Raw genomic sequence first — 16,817 nt, forward strand, 5'->3', positions numbered from 1 at the left:
ACCACCACCCCCCCTGCCCCCCTGCCCCTCCCTTTGGAAAAAGGCAAGAGTCTTCCTGCAGTATTAATTGAGCGAGATAGATAGAGACAACAGAGAGAGAGAGAGAAAGAACAGAGAGGGGGAACAGAGAGAAAAAGAGAGAGGCTGGGAGAGAGAGAGGGGTATGGGAGAGAGAGAGAGAGAGTGGGGGGAGAGAGGGAGAGAGAGTGGGGGGAGAGAGAGAGGGGTATGGGAGAGAGAGAGAGAGAGTGGGGGGAGAGAGAGGGAGAGAGTGGGGGAGAGAGGGAGATTGGGGGAGCGAGAGATAGTGGGGGGAGAGAGAGAGAGAGAGAGAGAGAGGGAGAGAGTGGGGAGAGAGGGAGATTGGGGGAGCGAGAGAGAGTGGGGGGAGAGAGAGAGAGAGAGAACAGAGGGAGAGAGAGAGAGGGAGAGAGAGTGGGGGGAGAGAGAGAGAACAGAGGGAGAGAGAGAGTGGGGGGAGAGACGTGCAGAAGGGGGGAAACACTTGGAGTAGGAACAGAGAATTGCAAAAGCCAAGGACGAAGTTTTCAGATCTTTATTCATTTCTTCTTCTTTTAATATGGGTGGTTTGTTTTGGGACACAGAAAGCAAGGGTGGGGGGGAGAGCATGTGTGTGTGTGTGTGTGTGTGGGGGGGGGGGGGTTCATGGCTCAAGAAGCACAGTAGTTGCAGAACAACAGACAAAGAACAAGGGAAGTACAAAAAATAACTAATAAACCAATAGAGTCCCAGTAGGTCAGATCAGAACATTTACCAGAACAGAACAGTTCATCTTCTAGGCCTAGGACTGGTCCACCCTGCTCCTGGAGAGATACCCTCCTGTAGGGTTACACTCCAACCCTGCTCCTGGAGAGATACCCTCCTGTAGGGTTACACTCCAACCCTGCTCCTGGAGAGATACCCTCCTGTAGGGTTACACTCCAACCCTGCTCCAGGAGAGATACCCTCCTGTAGGGTTACACTCCAACCCTGCTCCAGGAGAGATACCCTCCTGTAGGGTTACACTCCAACCCTGCTCCTGGAGAGATACCCTCCTGTAGGGTTACACTCCAACCCTGCTCCTGGAGAGATACCCTCCTGTAGGGTTACACTCCAACCCTGCTCCAGGAGAGATACCCTCCTGTAGGGTTACACTCCAACCCTGCTCCAGGAGAGATACCCTCCTGTAGGGTTACACTCCAACCCTGCTCCTGGAGAGATACCCTCCTGTAGGGTTACACTCCAACCCTGCTCCAGGAGAGATACCCTCCTGTAGGGTTACACTCCAACCCTGCTCCTGGAGAGATACCCTCCTGTAGGGTTACACTCCAGCCCTGCTCCTGGAGAGATACCCTCCTGTAGGGTTACACTCCAACCCTGCTCCTGGAGAGATACCCTCCTGTAGGGTTACACTCCAACCCTGCTCCTGGAGAGATACCCTCCTGTAGGGTTACACTCCAACCCTGCTCCAGGAGAGATACCCTCCTGTAGGGTTACACTCCAACCCTGCTCCTGGAGAGATACCCTCCTGTAGGGTTACACTCCAACCCTGCTCCTGGAGAGATACCCTCCTGTAGGGTTACACTCCAACCCTGATCTTGGTCAGCTGGTTGGAGTACCAGCCATGGCCAGCAGAGGTCAGTAGCACATCGGTAGTCGATCCGCTTTCCGTCAACCAGGGCTACTGACTGGCTGCCTTACTGGCTGGCTGCTTTATCACATGCTTGGATGCCTGCCTGCCTGTCTGTTTATCGGTCCATCCGTTTCCTCCAGCATACAGAGTAGAAGACTGGCCGTGGGTTTAGAAACGCACTGCTCAGCTAAGTGAGTTAGTTAGAGTCGTGAAAACAGTAGAAGGTCGTAAAAAATATTTGAACATAGTTTTGTGTCCTTTGAGGTTTGGCTAGTTGCGAAGTCTCTTTTAAGTACAACGATGGTCCCAAAAACAGCGCACCCCGTGCCGGAAGAGAGTATATCAGAGTTTCGTTTTTCCACTGGTAAATTCCTGTTGTGGGAAAACAAGTTAGAAAAAGATCTCTCTCGCCGGACTAACTTCGCTTTGCTTCTCTTCTGGGATTGGTTCATCAGAAGCTTGTCGACAAGCTTCGGACATCTCCCTAGTTAGCGTGGAGCGCCATGCGGGTACGCTCTTTCAAGATGCGGTCGTTAGGGAACGAAAGACCGACGGAGATAGAAAAAGAGAGAGAGATAGTCAGAGGGGGGGGGGGGGGAGATAGGAGCGAAAGTGTTCAGCCGCGCGGCAGTGCAGTGTATACACAAGCTGTATGTATTTTTGTAGATTTTTCGCTGTAGACTTCGTTTAATCTAAGAGCACATCAAAGCGTCTTTTGCTCCTTGTCTGCGCAGAAATCCTTCACTGGTCCTTAATACCAAAGTGCTGGTAAACGCCTTTGGGGAGTTAAAGAGGCAGAGAGAGCGGGAGAGGGAGAGAGAGAGGGAGTGAAAAAAAATACAAACAAAAAAACAAACATGTTTGCTTTTATCTCTCAAATAACTATTTATGCTGGTACAAATGAGCATTCTGAAGGGGATCAGATTATCTCGAAGTCAAGATGTAAAAATTCATCGCTAGGAAAATAAAAAAGAGGCATGCGAAATACAGAGGGAGAGAAGAAGAAAGAAGGCGACAGAAACAGAATAAAAGTGACCGTTTTAATCTACCTTCATGTGCAATATATCTAACGTATTTTGCCACGATGACATGTGGAGTGCTTGTCAGTCGTAGACAAGGGTGAATTTGATTAGTCTCCCAGTGCCTTAAGTGGCAGCAGGGAGGGGAGGGGTGGGGGAGCAACGCGTCAAGGGACATCACATTAGCAAATGACTTGAGCCTTGCAGGTTTTGATGTATTTCTGATAGATCTGTGTTGTGAAACACACAAGCAGGGGTTACATGTACTGTTAATATAGTGTCCAACTGGGGAGAGAGAGATTGAGAGAGGGAGACCTGAAAGGGTGATAAAGAGAGGGAGAAAGACATGAGAGAGAGAGAGATAGGGGCATGGGAGGCAGAAGAGAAGGAGAGAGAGAGATAGGGACATGGGAGGCAGAAGAGAAGGAGAGAGAGAGATAGGGGCATGGGAGGCAGAAGAGAAGGAGAGAGAGAGATAGGGACATGGGAGGCAGAAGAGAAGGAGAGAGAGAGATAGGGACATGGGAGGCAGAAGAGAAGGAGAGAGAGAGATAGGGGCATGGGAGGCAGAAGAGAAGGAGAGAGAGAGATAGGGACATGGGAGGCAGAAGAGAAGGAGAGAGAGAGATAGGGACATGGGAGGCAGAAGAGAAGGAGATAGGGAGGGAGGGAGGGAGGGAGGCAGGGGGGAGGGAGGGAGGGAGGGAGGGGAAGGAGATAGGGAGGGAGGGAGGGAGGGAGGGAGGGAGGGAGGGAGGGAGGGAGGGAGGGAGGGAGGGAGGGAGGGAGGGAGGGAGGGAGGGAGGGAGAAGGAGATAGGGAGGGAGGGAGGGAGGCAGGGGGGGAGGGAGGGAGGGAGGCAGAAGAGAAGGAGATAGGGAGGGAGGGAGGGAGGCAGGGGGGGAGGGAGGGAGGGAGGCAGAAGAGAAGGAGATAGGGAGGGAGGGAGGGAGGCAGGGGGGAGGGAGGGAGGGAGGCAGAAGAGAAGGAGATAGGGAGGGAGGGAGGGAGGCAGGGGGGAGGGAGGGAGGGAGGCAGAAGAGAAGGAGATAGGGAGGGAGGGAGGCAGAAGAGAAGGAGATAGGGAGGGAGGGAGGGAGGCAGGGGGGGAGGGAGGGAGGGAGGGAGGGGAAGGAGATAGGGAGGGAGGGAGGGAGGCAGGGAGGCAGGGAGGCAGGGAGGGAGGGAGGGAGGGAGGGAGGGAGGGAGGGAGGGAGAAGAGAAGGAGATAGGGAGGGAGGGAGGGAGGCAGGGGGGAGGGAGGGAGGGAGGCAGAAGAGAAGGAGATAGGGAGGGAGGGAGGGAGGCAGGGGGGAGGGAGGGAGGGAGGCAGAAGAGAAGGAGATAGGGAGGGAGGGAGGCAGGGGGGGAGGGAGGGAGGGAGGCAGAAGAGAAGGAGATAGGGAGGGAGGGAGGGAGGCAGGGGGGAGGGAGGGAGGGAGGCAGAAGAGAAGGAGATAGGGAGGGAGGGAGGCAGAAGAGAAGGAGATAGGGAGGGAGGGAGGGAGGCAGGGGGGAGGGAGGGAGGGAGGGAGGGGAAGGAGATAGGGAGGGAGGGAGGGAGGCAGGGAGGCAGGGAGGGAGGGAGGGAGGGAGGGAGGGAGGCAGGCAGGCAGGCAGGCAGGCAGGCAGGCAGGCAGGCAGGGAGGGAGGGAGGGAGGGAGGGAGGGAGGGAGGGAGGGAGGGAGGGAGGGAGGGAGGGAGGGAGGGAGGGAGGGAGGGAGGGAGGGAGGGAAGGGGATGATGAGTTAAGAAGAGAGAGACAGAAAGAAGTAGAGGGGAAGAGAGAGGGTGAGAGAGAAAGGGAGTGAGAAAGAGGAAGAGACAGAAAGAGGAAGAGGGAGGGAAGAAAGGAGAAGAAGGGAGAGAGTGAGAGACAGAGAGGTAGAGGTAGTGGGAGGGAAAAGGAGAGAGAGAGAGAGAGAGAGCTGTGAAGCCCACCCTGGTGAATAATAGAACAAAGTGAGCGAAGAGGATGAATCTACTGAGGTTCCACTGCTCTTCAGCATCTCTCCATCACAGGGAGAGAGAGAGAAATCTTCAGAAAGAGTTTTATTTTGTGCATTTCCTCTCGTTTCTGAAGTTTTAACTCAACCAGACGGCCCCAAAACCCGCTGAAATCCTCCTCAAACAGAGGCCTTCACAACAACACGACTCAACGACCAAAGCCCACTCACAATCCTAACCTCTCTGGAGGCATGTTCTCCCCCTTAACCTCCCCCCTCCCCCCTCCCCCCTCCCCCCTCCCCCCTCCCCCCTCCCCCCTCCCCCCTCCCCCCTCCCCCCTCCCCCCTCCCCCCTCCCCCCACCCCCTCCTCTCTGCACCCGCCCCTCCCCCCTCTCCCTCTGACACTTAGCTGCTAAGGAGAAACATCAGGCTCATTCTAAACTCCTCTGGACGTCACAGAGGTTGATTGAAGTCTCTCTGGCTCAGGCACGCACACACACACACAAACAGACACACACACACACCTCGGCCAGCGATAGCACGCATCATTAGAGCTGTCAGTCTGCTCCTGGTGACGGGGCAGGGCCTCAGGGCGCCCTCAGGGCCCAATCAAAGCCGGCGTCCCCTGGAACCAGTCATCAAACGACCCAATGAGAGGAGGAACGGAGGCTCTGGACACACACACACACACACAAACGCTCTCACATACACACACACGCTCTCACATACACACACACGCTCTCACACACACACACACGCTCTCACGCACACACACGCTCTCACATACACACACGCTCTCACACACACACACGCTCTCACATACACACACTCTCTCTCACACTTACACACACGCTCTCTCACACACTTGCTCTCTCACACACACACACATGCGCTCTGTCACACGCACACAAACACACACACTACGTGCTGCTTATAGATTGTATAATTAACAGTTCTGCACGTCCTTCATTTCTACAGGAAGATGTTTCATTCAGGACAATAGAGCTGAGTAGATTACAATGGAGCATGGAGTGAAATAAAGCAGAGTAGAACACAGGAGAGTAGAACCAAACAGGTCCATTGAACCCTGCCAGTTGAAGGTTGCTGTAGTCTGCCACCTGTCCTCACCAGGACCAGCGTGTTCTGTTAAGGACCAGGACCAGGACCAGGACCAGGACCAGGACCAGGACCAGGACCAGGACCAGGACCAGGACCAGGACCAGGACCAGGACCAGGACCAGGACCAGGACCAGGACCAGGACCAGGACCAGGGCCAGGGCCAGCGTGTTCTGTTCAGGAAACCCCAGCTGAGCTGAGCTTCCTTGTTGATCTTATGACGTCACTCTCAGGCTCTCAGGCTCTCAGCGTCCCAATGAAGCACAATGAGTCACATGACCCAGTCCAAACAAACCAGGAAGTGGGTGCGTTCTGTCTGGAACAATAAAGATATCCTGGAAACAATAAAGATGTCCACAAAGCCGAGGCTACACTACAAACCCAGGAGCAAACAAGCCCAGAAAGAAAACAAAGAAAAGCGTCTTTGAAGAAATGTAAGTAAAGGTAAAGAAAAGAAAGAAAGAGAAGAAAAAAAAGTCCCGCAAGCAGTTCGAAGTTCCTTTAAACAATATCCCGACTGGTGTTTAGTTCTGCGGGGCTGTGATGTTAAGCTGAGCTCTAAACATTCACCGAGATGAAACAAAACTAGAACAATGAGGCCAGGGTGTTGTTATGGCGATTCAGCTTTTCACCCTTGTGTTCCTTTGTTGCACCACCATCTCACACACACACACACACATTCCCTCAGACACACACACACACACACACACACACATACGGCCAGTACAGTCCAGATATTACCATTAGAGCACACACGCGTGTATGCATGCACGCACACAAACATACACACACACATGCAACCACACACACACACTCCTTGTTCTGTGTACAGGTGGGGTCTCTCTCTTGATTAGAAAACACACACACACACTCTCTCTTTCGCTCTTACATCTTACAGCTATGTATTATTGATGCAAACCCGAAGAGTACTGTCAGACAAGCGGTTGACATGCTGACGATGACGGTGATCACATCTGATAGGCTCGGCTCCCCCAGAAAGACACGCGCAGCCGTCAGATGTTCCACGAGACACATTTTCAACTGAATTAGTGTCAGAGAGAGATAACAAAAATAATAACATTATTGAATTTACATTTTCAAAACTTTTTAAATGGTTACAATCACTGAAAAGAAAGTTGTTAAAAAAAAGAACGCATGAGATCGCCAACAGCATTTTTTCTTTTAAAATCTGCTTGATAGTTTTATATCATCGCACAATCTCAATTAAATCTCAGTGGGTTGTTACAGCTTTCACTCACTGCTGTGCCCGGGATCGAGTCACGTCATCCTGCAGTACCAAACCCGTCCACTAGATGTCTCTCTCAGGCGCTCAACTCAGGAAGTTGGAGAGAGAACAAAGGCAGTTCTGTGGAGTTCGTGGAGGGTGGTTACTGGAGATGTTGGGGTGTCCGAGACCGACCATTAACACCTAGAGTCCGGGCCTGTTCAGATACGAGAACTCTTATAAGAGGGAGGCTAGGGAGAAAGAAAGAAAGAAAGAAAGAAAGAAAGAAAGAAAGAAAGAAAAAATAGATGTTTTTAAATGAGGCTCAGAGAGATAAAGGGAAAGAGGGAGGAATGCAGAGAGAACAAACAATAGAAGAAGGGAGAGAGAGATTGAATCAGAGGGAGGTAAAGAAAGATGGAGGGAGGGAGGGAGGCAGAGAGAGGCCGAGGTGTGGGGTCAGACTGCAACGTCTGGGGGAGCTAATCCCAGGGATCTGGCCTAATCTGTCACACACACAGCTCAACCTCTGGCGGAGGAGAGGAGAGAGGGATGAGGGGGACGAGAGGAGGGAGGAGAGGAGAGAGGGATGAGGGGGACGAGAGGAGGGAGGATAGGATAGAGAGGCAGGAGAGCGGAGGGGGACCGGGCAGGGGGAGGAATAGGGGAGGATCAGGGGGTGAAGGAAGGAAAGAGGAGAGGAGAGACGGATGAGCAACGGAAGAGAGGCAAACTGGATTATGGCTGCACGTCCGTATTAACTCTCCAGTCTTATCTCTTAAACGCTCGTCGAAAACAGCTTTGGCTTGTACATGCACAGCGAGAGGGTATCTGTGTGTGTGTGTGTGTGTGTGTGCAGAGGGCTTATTTGATGTAAACCCACAGGATCCAGAATAGTGTCCCCGTGTTGAGGAAAGCAGTGTTGCAGTTCACCTTTTAATCCTCAGTCTCTTCTCTAATTCTGCTCTGGCTCACAGTGTTTGAGGTACATTTGATTCGTATCACACATGGCTCTGTTGGGATCTGGGCTATTGGCATAGGTGTGCCGGGTGAGCCGAATCAAGCTCTCTCCTCTCTCTCCTCTCTCTCTCTCTCTCTCTCTCTCTCTCTCTCTCTCTCTCTCTCTCTCTCTCTCTCTCTCTCTCTCTCTCTCTCGCGCTCTCTCGCTTTCTCTCTCTCTCCTCTCTCTCCTCTTTCTCCTCTTTCCTCTCTCTCTCTCTCTCTCTCTCTCTCTCTCTCTCTCGCTCTCTCTCTCTCTCTCTCTCCTCTCTCTCTCCCCTCTCTCTATATCTCTCTATCTCTCTCTCTCTCTCTCTCTCAGTTCAGTTCAGTTCAGAATGCTTTATTGGCATGACAGTTCGGGTTGAGTAGTATTGCCAAAGCAGTCCATATTGAATAGACATTTTAACATATATATCATAACATTTAACAAGGAGTCTAACAATAATAATATGGCAAAATAACAGTAGTATAACCAGCTGGCACAGGGGGCTCTTCTCAGGGTTACCTTCATGGACTGCAAGGGCTTTAGACTGGAGGGTTTCCTCAGGACTGGATTTAAAATGACTGTAAAATCTTAATGATCTTTTCTGGATTTCTAGCGGGAATCAGCCCAATTCTGCACGACAAGCGTTTGTGGGGGTTTCTCTATCTCTCTCCGTCTCTCTCTGTACTCCCTTGCCCCTTGTATCCCCCTCTATCTTTCTTTTTCTCTCTCTATTTCTCCCATCCCTCTCTCCCTCTCTCCCATCCCTCCATCCCTCCCTCTCTCTCTCTCTTTCTCTCTTTCTCTCTCTCCCCTTCTCAGATGGAAGAATTGAAAGATGTGTGTGTGTGTGGGGGGGGGGGGGGGGAGTTGGTGTTGTGTATGATGCAGGGATCCATCCATTCATCTGCAGAGAGAGAGATATCAAATCCTTTGGCAGTGTCCATATCTGTTGTCCAGGCAAAACTCCCTCTGCCCCCTCGCCCCCCTGCCCCCCCTCCCCCCGGTCTGATCACTCAATGACTCAAACTGTAATCTTGGAAAAACACAAAAATTGTGACATGAGTGGTGTTGAGTTGTGACCCAACTGTGCTGAGGGTGGATGCTGACACAGACACACACACACATACACACACATGGTCACTGACACACACACATCATGTAAGCACATTCCAGAAGGACTGTCTGTTGTGTTCATTCTTAAGCACACTTTTCCCTGATTGTTATTGTATATTTATCAGCTAATTAATACAGGCGGTGGAATTCTCCCTAGCACAAACAAACACTTGTGTTCTCACGCAAACACACACACAACCACATGCACAAACACACTGAAGCAAGCACACTCATACACACACACATGTGGACAGTCTCTCTCACTAGAGGTGATCCTCCTGACTGTGTGTGTGCGCGTGTGTGTGCGTGTGTGTGTGCCTGTGTGTGGATGTTCTCATGTTTATGTTTGAGAGATTAGCAGTGATGAAAGAATGCCTTTTCATGTTCAGACTAGAGGGGCCTCTCTCGAACGCCCCACCCTCTCGCCACACACACACACACACGTGTTGATGGCATATTCTTGCCATCAGCCCCATACTGTTTTCTTGGCGTCAGAACTATAAACTTCTTCATCCATCCATCACACTAATCTTTAGTGTTAGTTTGAACTGATTTTACTTCTTGTACACGGTCTGTGACACAGTCACACACACATACATGAAATCCTTCCGATTTTCATCTCCTCATGCTCTCTGGCCAGCTCTCTCTCTCTCTCTCTCTCTCTCTCTCTCTCTCTCTCTCTCTCTCTCTCTCTCTCTCTCTCTCTCTCTCTCTCTCTCTCTCTCTCTCTCTTTCTCTCACCAGGCCTGGCTGCCAGTGAACACGTTTTGGCAGCTCCGGCAGAAAAAGACACTCATTCATCTAGCAGACCTCGCGGCCGATCTGATAGAAGTCTGAAGAGATTCCCTTCAAATCTAAGTGGTGGGGAGGGGGGGGGGGGTATCTTAAGAGCCCCCCCCCTCCCCCAGGTTTAAAACCCCCCAGGCATGGGCCTCCCTGGAAAGTACCTGCTCAGGCCCAGTCATGAGGAGCCTCTCGGGGTTGAAGAAGTAGAGAAGGAGGGGAGGAGAGGAGGGGGAGAGGAGAGAGGAGGGGAGGGGGGAGAGGAGAAGAGAGAGGAGGGGAGGGGGGAGGGGAGAGAGGAGGGGAGGGGGAAGAGGAGAAGAGAGTGGAGGGGAGGGGGGAGAGGAGAGGAGGGGATGGGGGAGAGGAGGAGGGAGAAGAGAGAGGAGGGGGGAGAGGAGAGGATGGGGGAGAGGAGGGGGAGAGGAGAAAGGAGGGGGGAGAGGAGAGGAGAGGAGGGGAGGGGGAGAGGAGAGGAGAGGAGAGGATGGGGGAGAGGAGGGGGGAGAGCAGAGAGGAGGGGGAGAGGAGGAGAGGTGGAGGGGATAGTGGAGAGGAGATGTGGGGAGGGAGGAGCGGAGGGAAGGGGGGGGAGAGGAGAGGATGGGGGAGAGGAGGGGGGAGAGGAGAGGATGGGGGAGAGGATGGGGGAGAGAAGAGGTGGGGGGAGAGAAGAGGACGGAGGAGAGGAGGGGGAGAGGAGAGGAGTGTGGAGGGGGAGAAGAGGGGGAGAGGGAGAGAGGTGGAGGGAGAGGAGAGGGAGGAAGAAGCGGGAGAAAGGAGGACGAGGGAGATAGGGAGGAGAGGTGGAGGGACAGGGGTGAGAGGGAGGAGAGAAAGGCGTGTTGCTAAAGCCGGCATTTAATTAAGCATGAATCCAGATGACTGTCATTATCTTCTGATCATCTGGATAATCTTTTTTTTTTTTGTGAAAGAGGTGGAGGAAAGGAAGGAGGGAGGAGAGGTAGAGGAAAGGAAGGAAGGGCAAAGATAGAAGGAGAGAAGACAGTTGAAGGGGAGGCACTGGTTAGAGGCAAGGAGAGAGGGAGGGAGGCAAAGAGAGGAAGAGATATAGGTGGGAAAAGAAGAAAAAAAAGTCAGTAGATCCAAAGGGATGTAGAAAGGAATTGTTTGTTTGCTTGGATGGTATTTGGAATGTTCATGGTATAGAAACAGAGAGAGAGAGAGAGACAGAGAAAGAGAAATATAGTCAGAGAGAAAGAGAGAGAGAGAGAGAGAGAGAGAGAGAGAGAGAGAGAGAGACATCAGAGAGAATGCCAGGCTTGTAAGTTATGGTCTTGTTGTCTGTTCTGTGTGACATACAATATCTGACAGGTGTTGACACACATGGTAACATGTCGGCCCAGACCAGTGTGTGTGTGTGTGTGTGTGTGTGTGTGTGTGTGTGTGTGTGTGTGTGTGTGTGTGTGTGTGTGTGTGTGTGTTTATTTGCGCATGCCATGAAGGACTGACCTCTTTCAGCAGGTTGTCACCGTTGACAGTTAACACTGGCTCGTGTGTGTGTGTGATTAGGTCACTGGGTGACATTCTATTCCACACGCCTTTGAAATAATACCTGTCATATCACACACACACACACACACACTCACACAGGGGGTTAGCCCTGGACGCTAGCCTTCCTTTAGTGACTGGGTTATGCATTCGACACACACACACACACTTTTGAACCCACACACAGCTGTCCCACAAAAGGACTTCAACAACAAACATCACCCAATCAGTCCATCACATAACATACTGTAGCAGTGACAAGCCATACACTTCCCAGTGTGATTACACAGTCTTTGGGTCCATAGAATAGCTCTCCACAGTCTGGTCCCGGCCGAGAGAGCGTGTCTGAGTAGGACAGCAAACAAACCGTGTGTGTGCGCCTCTGCAAGTGTGTGTCCAGGGTTAGTAGCAAAGTGTGTGTTTGTCTGCATATCAGTATGTGCGTGGGTGTGTGTTTCGGAGTTTTTGTGTATGTGTGTGGTGAATGTGTGTGTGTGGTGAATGTGTGTGTGTGGTGAATGTGTGTGCGTGGTGAATGTGTGTGTGTGTGTTGGATGGATGGATGGACATGTATGTGAATGCTGAACATGTGTACGTACGTGTGTGTGTGAGACACAGAGAGACAGAGAGAGACAGAGAGAGAGAGAGAGAGAGACAGAGAGAGACAGAGACAGAGAGAGAGACAGAGAGAGACAGAGAGAGACAGAGACACAGAGAGAGAGACAGAGACACAGAGAGAGAGACAGAGAGAGAGAGAGAGAGAGAGAGAGAGAGAGAGAGAGAGAGAGAGGGACAGTGAGAGAGAGAGAGAGAGAGAGAGAGAGAGAGAGAGAGAGAGAGAGAGAGAGAGAGAGAGAGAGAGAGAGGGACAGAGAGAGAGTCCTCATGTGTCTGTGTTTCCCTGTACTGTCCAGAGAACAGGACCCCAGATGGTACTGTGTTTGACCCCAGCCAGAATCTTCCTGTCCGGTAGGTGACCCACCAGGCTGGGGGGGTCTTATCTGGTCCAACAGGGCGGGGGGGGGGCAGGGCGGGGGGACGGGTGGCTTTGAAGGCACGCTTGTGTGGCGATGCAATCAGGCAGACAGATGAAGGGCAGTAACAAACATCCCCTCCTCTGTGTGTGTGTGTGTGTGTGTGTGTGTGGATCATGAACTGTGTGTGTGTGTGTGTGTGTGTTCTATCAGTTGGAGATTCACCCCCAGATACATTCTGGGACAGGAGAAGATGGACTTTACATGACACAAACCGCATATTTTTTAAGAGATACACAAACACAGATTGATCTCAGTGGTTCTCCCCGGTGGTGGCCACTTTCTGGACTAGTAGGGAGAGAGAGGGAGAGGGAGAGGGAGAGGGAGAGGGAGAGGGAGAGGGAGAGGGAGAGGGAGAGGGAGAGGGAGAGGGAGAGGGAGGGGGAGGGGGAGGGAGGGGGAGAGGGAGAGGGAGAGGGAGAGGGAGAGGGAGAGGGAGAGGGAGAGGGAGAGGGAGGGGGAGGGGGAGGGGGAGGGAGGGGGAGAGGGAGAGGGAGAGGGAGGGGGAGGGGGAGGGAGGGGGAGAGGTAGAGGGAGAGGGAGAGGGAGAGGGAGAGGGAGAGGGAGAGGGAGAGGGAGAGGGAGAGGGAGAGGGAGAGGGAGAGGGAGAGGGAGAGGGAGGGGGAGGGAAGGGGAGAGGGAGAGGGAGAGGGAGAGGGAGAGGGAGAGGGAGAGGGAGAGGGAGAGGGAGAGGGAGAGGGAGAGGGAGAGGGAGGGTGTAGTGTTTCTGATGGAAGCCCAGATGAACCAAAGCCCCTTCTGGACCAGCTGAAACAAGCTGGGATGCATAACATTCAAATGTCACATTGAGTAAACGCGTCTGATAAATGAATAAAGTCCAAATGGGTATTATTAACCTCACTGTGTGTGACTTGAAGGTATAAATCAGTGTGGAGTATTAGATCGCAGATGAAGAGGTTAGGGATCTAATCCCCAGTGAACGTTGCTTTGGATTAAAGTGAATGCTAAAGGACTGTAATATATCATTCTGACGAACACTGCTCACTGCGTTTGCTTGTGCGTGAATCCAGAATCTACGTCAATCCAGAATCGATTTTGATTAGATTACTTAGATTAATGAAATTTGATGAGATTACTTAAGTAATATAACCTAACGGTTAATTAACGGTTTAGACAGCAAAACAGTCCAACATTATCAGACCGGTCCGATGGTCACTTTCTAAACGACTATAAGAATAGACTCAATGCCTCGACTATATCATATTTCTTTTCGCGCGCATTAGCTCCCTCTCTCCAGTCCCGTTGATTGTTTCCAATTATTTTTCCTGATACAGAAGACGTTATCCCCGTCTTGGCCTCTAAGCGTCTGGAAGCTTTGATGTGCGTAGAGAGCGCGCCGTTCAACTGCATGGCGAGAGCAACGTCGACGCGGAGCGCTCTCGTGCTGATGTTTGTTATGAGACCCTGTCACGATAGGGGAGCTGCAAATGAGCCTCTTTTTGTCTCGCTCTATTTTTGTCTCTCTTTTTCCCCTTTTCCTCTCTTTCTCTCCTTTTTACGCTCTTAATTTTTTCTCTATTTTTCTTACTCTCTCTTTCCTGCCCTCTTCAGTTGTTTTCATAATCTTTCCCTCTCTCTCTCTCTCTCTCTCTCTCTCTCTCTCTCTCTCTCTCTCTCTCTCTCTCTCTCTCTCTCTCTCTCTCTCTCTCTCTCTCTCTCTCTCTCTCTCTCTCTCTCTCTCTGTACCCTATCCATCTGTCTTACATCCCCCTCCCCATGCACGCCCCCACCCCCTCCCTCCCTCTTTCCATCCCTCTCCTTCATGTCACGTTTTGATGTGCTTTGATCTCTGTTCTTTAGTATAAGGCCTTAATGGAATGCGCCTCTCTCTACTAATCGGAGGTTCGCATCGTCGTAGAGTTCAGTGCTGCGCGTTGTGTTCTGTTGAACGCGTGGGTGTGAAAGAGATGGATGTGTGTGGTGGGAGGGAGTGTGGAAAGAGATAGAGAGAGAGAGGAAGAGATGATAGAGAAAAAAAGAAAGAGAAAAGACAACCCTGAAAACAGAGGTTGTAAACGTTGCGAGGCGTCAGAGTGAACGCTTATCTCCAATACACACATCCTGCAGTCCTTGATTGGGTTGCTTACAGCTAAGCAGTGTTGGCTCAGAGACGCTAGCAGTGTTAGCGCTGAGACTAACGCTAGCTGTCGTAGCTCAGAGGCTAATGCTAACAGTGTAAGTTCCTTGCCGCCCAGTCTTCCAATTTATCCAATAAATCAGAGCAGGTGGTTTCCAACCTAAGACCTCACCACAGGCGTGAGAGAGGGAAGGAAGAGGAGAGATGGAGTAGAGAAACCGTGCTTCGGGGCATCGGGGTTATGAGCTAGCGATGATAAAAGACCGGCTGTAAATCAATCAATTCCTCATCGTTATCAAAGGGATGTTTCAGTGGGCGGTGTAAAGTTTAACAAGCATGCTAGTTAAAGAACAGAAAGACTAAAAGAAAAGTTGAAGAAAATACTCTTCCATCTGTGTGTGGAAACAGGATCTGTTTTGAGAATTTGCCCTCAGCCATGCTGAGTGTGTGTGTGTGTGTGTGAGTGGGGGGGGGGTCTCGGGGAGGTACACTGGAATCATGTTGAGACACAATAGTAGCTAGGGAAACCCCCTATCAGAAGGATTTATGGGGAAGCCTTGTGTGTGTGTGTGTGTGTGTGTCCATGCGGAGACACAGAGAGAGAGTTTTTCATCAGTCTAATCTCAGGTTAATAACCTCTTCAGCATGTACTGACACAATCGCACGTCCAGAAGCCACAGTATCTCTTCTCCTCTGTCTCCCCTCTCCATCCATCCACCCCTTCATCCATCCCTCTCTGCATCCTGGTGTTTCATGTGTCGGGTTGATGCTGGTCTCTGTGATTTGTCTCTCTTTCCTCCTTCTCTAAATCAAATCACACTAGGGGAACGCTCACCATGGATCCCCCCGCGTCAGGTCGGCCATCTTTATCAGCTACGATTCAAGCAGACAGCAGCAATTAGGAGCTTCAGCCTTGTGGCCCAGTCTGTCTGGCCCCCGCCTGGCCCCCGTCTGACCCTGGCTGGACCAGCCTCTCTTATGTCTGCCAACCCCGCTCGTCTCTCTCTTTTCTCTCTCTCTCTCTCTCTCTCTCTCTCTCTCTCTCTCTCTCTCTCTCTCTCTCTCTCTCTCTCGCTCTCGCTCTCGCTCTCTTTCTTTCTCTCTCTCTTTCTCTACCTCTCTCTCTCTCTCTCTCTCTCTCGCTCTCTCTCTCTCGCTCTCTCTCTCTCTGTCTTTGTGACCTGCAGTCTGATGTAAGATGCAGACACCCCTCACATCAAAGGGAAACGGGGAGGAGGAGAAGGGGAGAGATGGGAGGACGAGAGATAGAACGAGGCGGGAGGAGGAGAAGGGGAGAGATGGGAGGACGAGAGATAGAACGAGGCGGGAGGAGGAGAAGGGGAGAGAGCCAGAAAGGGAGAGATGAGGAGAGAAAGGGACAGGTAGAGTGAGAGGAAGGGATGGGGGGGCTGAAAGAGAGAGAGGGAGCGGGAGAGAGAGAAACACAGCTGAGCAATATCTGCTATTTTAGGAACGAGGGTGAGACTAAGAGAATACTTCTGGTAGTCTACAACCATCTGAGGTAGTCTTCTGTCTGCAGACGCCACACACATATAAAGAAAAAGACAGAGAGAAAGAGAGAACATCAACATACACCCCGACAGACACTCGTAAACATTCAGTGCATACATCATAGGGAAAATTGCGTAAACCCAAGTGACTCAGGAGCTATTAGCCTCCTTTGTGTCTCCTAGCTAAACTTCCTTTTCTCAGACCACCAGTAGCACAATAAGAGCCAATTATATTAATGTTCTGCATGTGCAGTGTCGCCGTGTTGCTAGGCAGATTAGCCATGCTTTTATCAGTCCCAGTGGTCCTGAGCCACAGGTGACGGCTGTGTGGACTAGCCAAAGGCTTGAAGAGAGCGATTTGATCTGTTCTCTTCTCACACCTGCGGACTGAATGGATGTTTTTCTCCTGCTCACGCTCACACACACTCAAACAAAACATCCTCACCAGGTGGGTCCATTCATGAGGGTGTGTTTGGAGGGGAACATACAGGAGTAGAAAACCCAAACACATGCGAGGGGCGGTGGTGTCGGTGGGTGGGATTTGTCTAGGCTAGGCTAAATTAGGCTTGGCAGAGTTAGACCAGGCTAGGATAGGCTCAATTAGGCTAGGCTAGGCAGAGTTAGGCTAGGTTTGGCTGAGTTAGGCCAGGATAGGCTGAATTAAGCTGTGTTTGGGCTAGAGGAGGGAACATTACATTTACATTTAGCAGACGCTCTTATCCAGAGCGACTTACAGTAAGTACAGGGACACTTTCCCCTGAGGCAAGTAGGGTGAAGTGCCTTGCCCAAGGACACAACGTCATTTAGCACGGCCGTGATTCGAACCGACAACCTTCT

Source organism: Hypomesus nipponensis, chromosome 22 (assembly GCF_054491055.1).
Source record: "Hypomesus nipponensis isolate SF chromosome 22, ASM5449105v1, whole genome shotgun sequence".
Taxonomy (NCBI): domain Eukaryota; kingdom Metazoa; phylum Chordata; class Actinopteri; order Osmeriformes; family Osmeridae; genus Hypomesus; species Hypomesus nipponensis.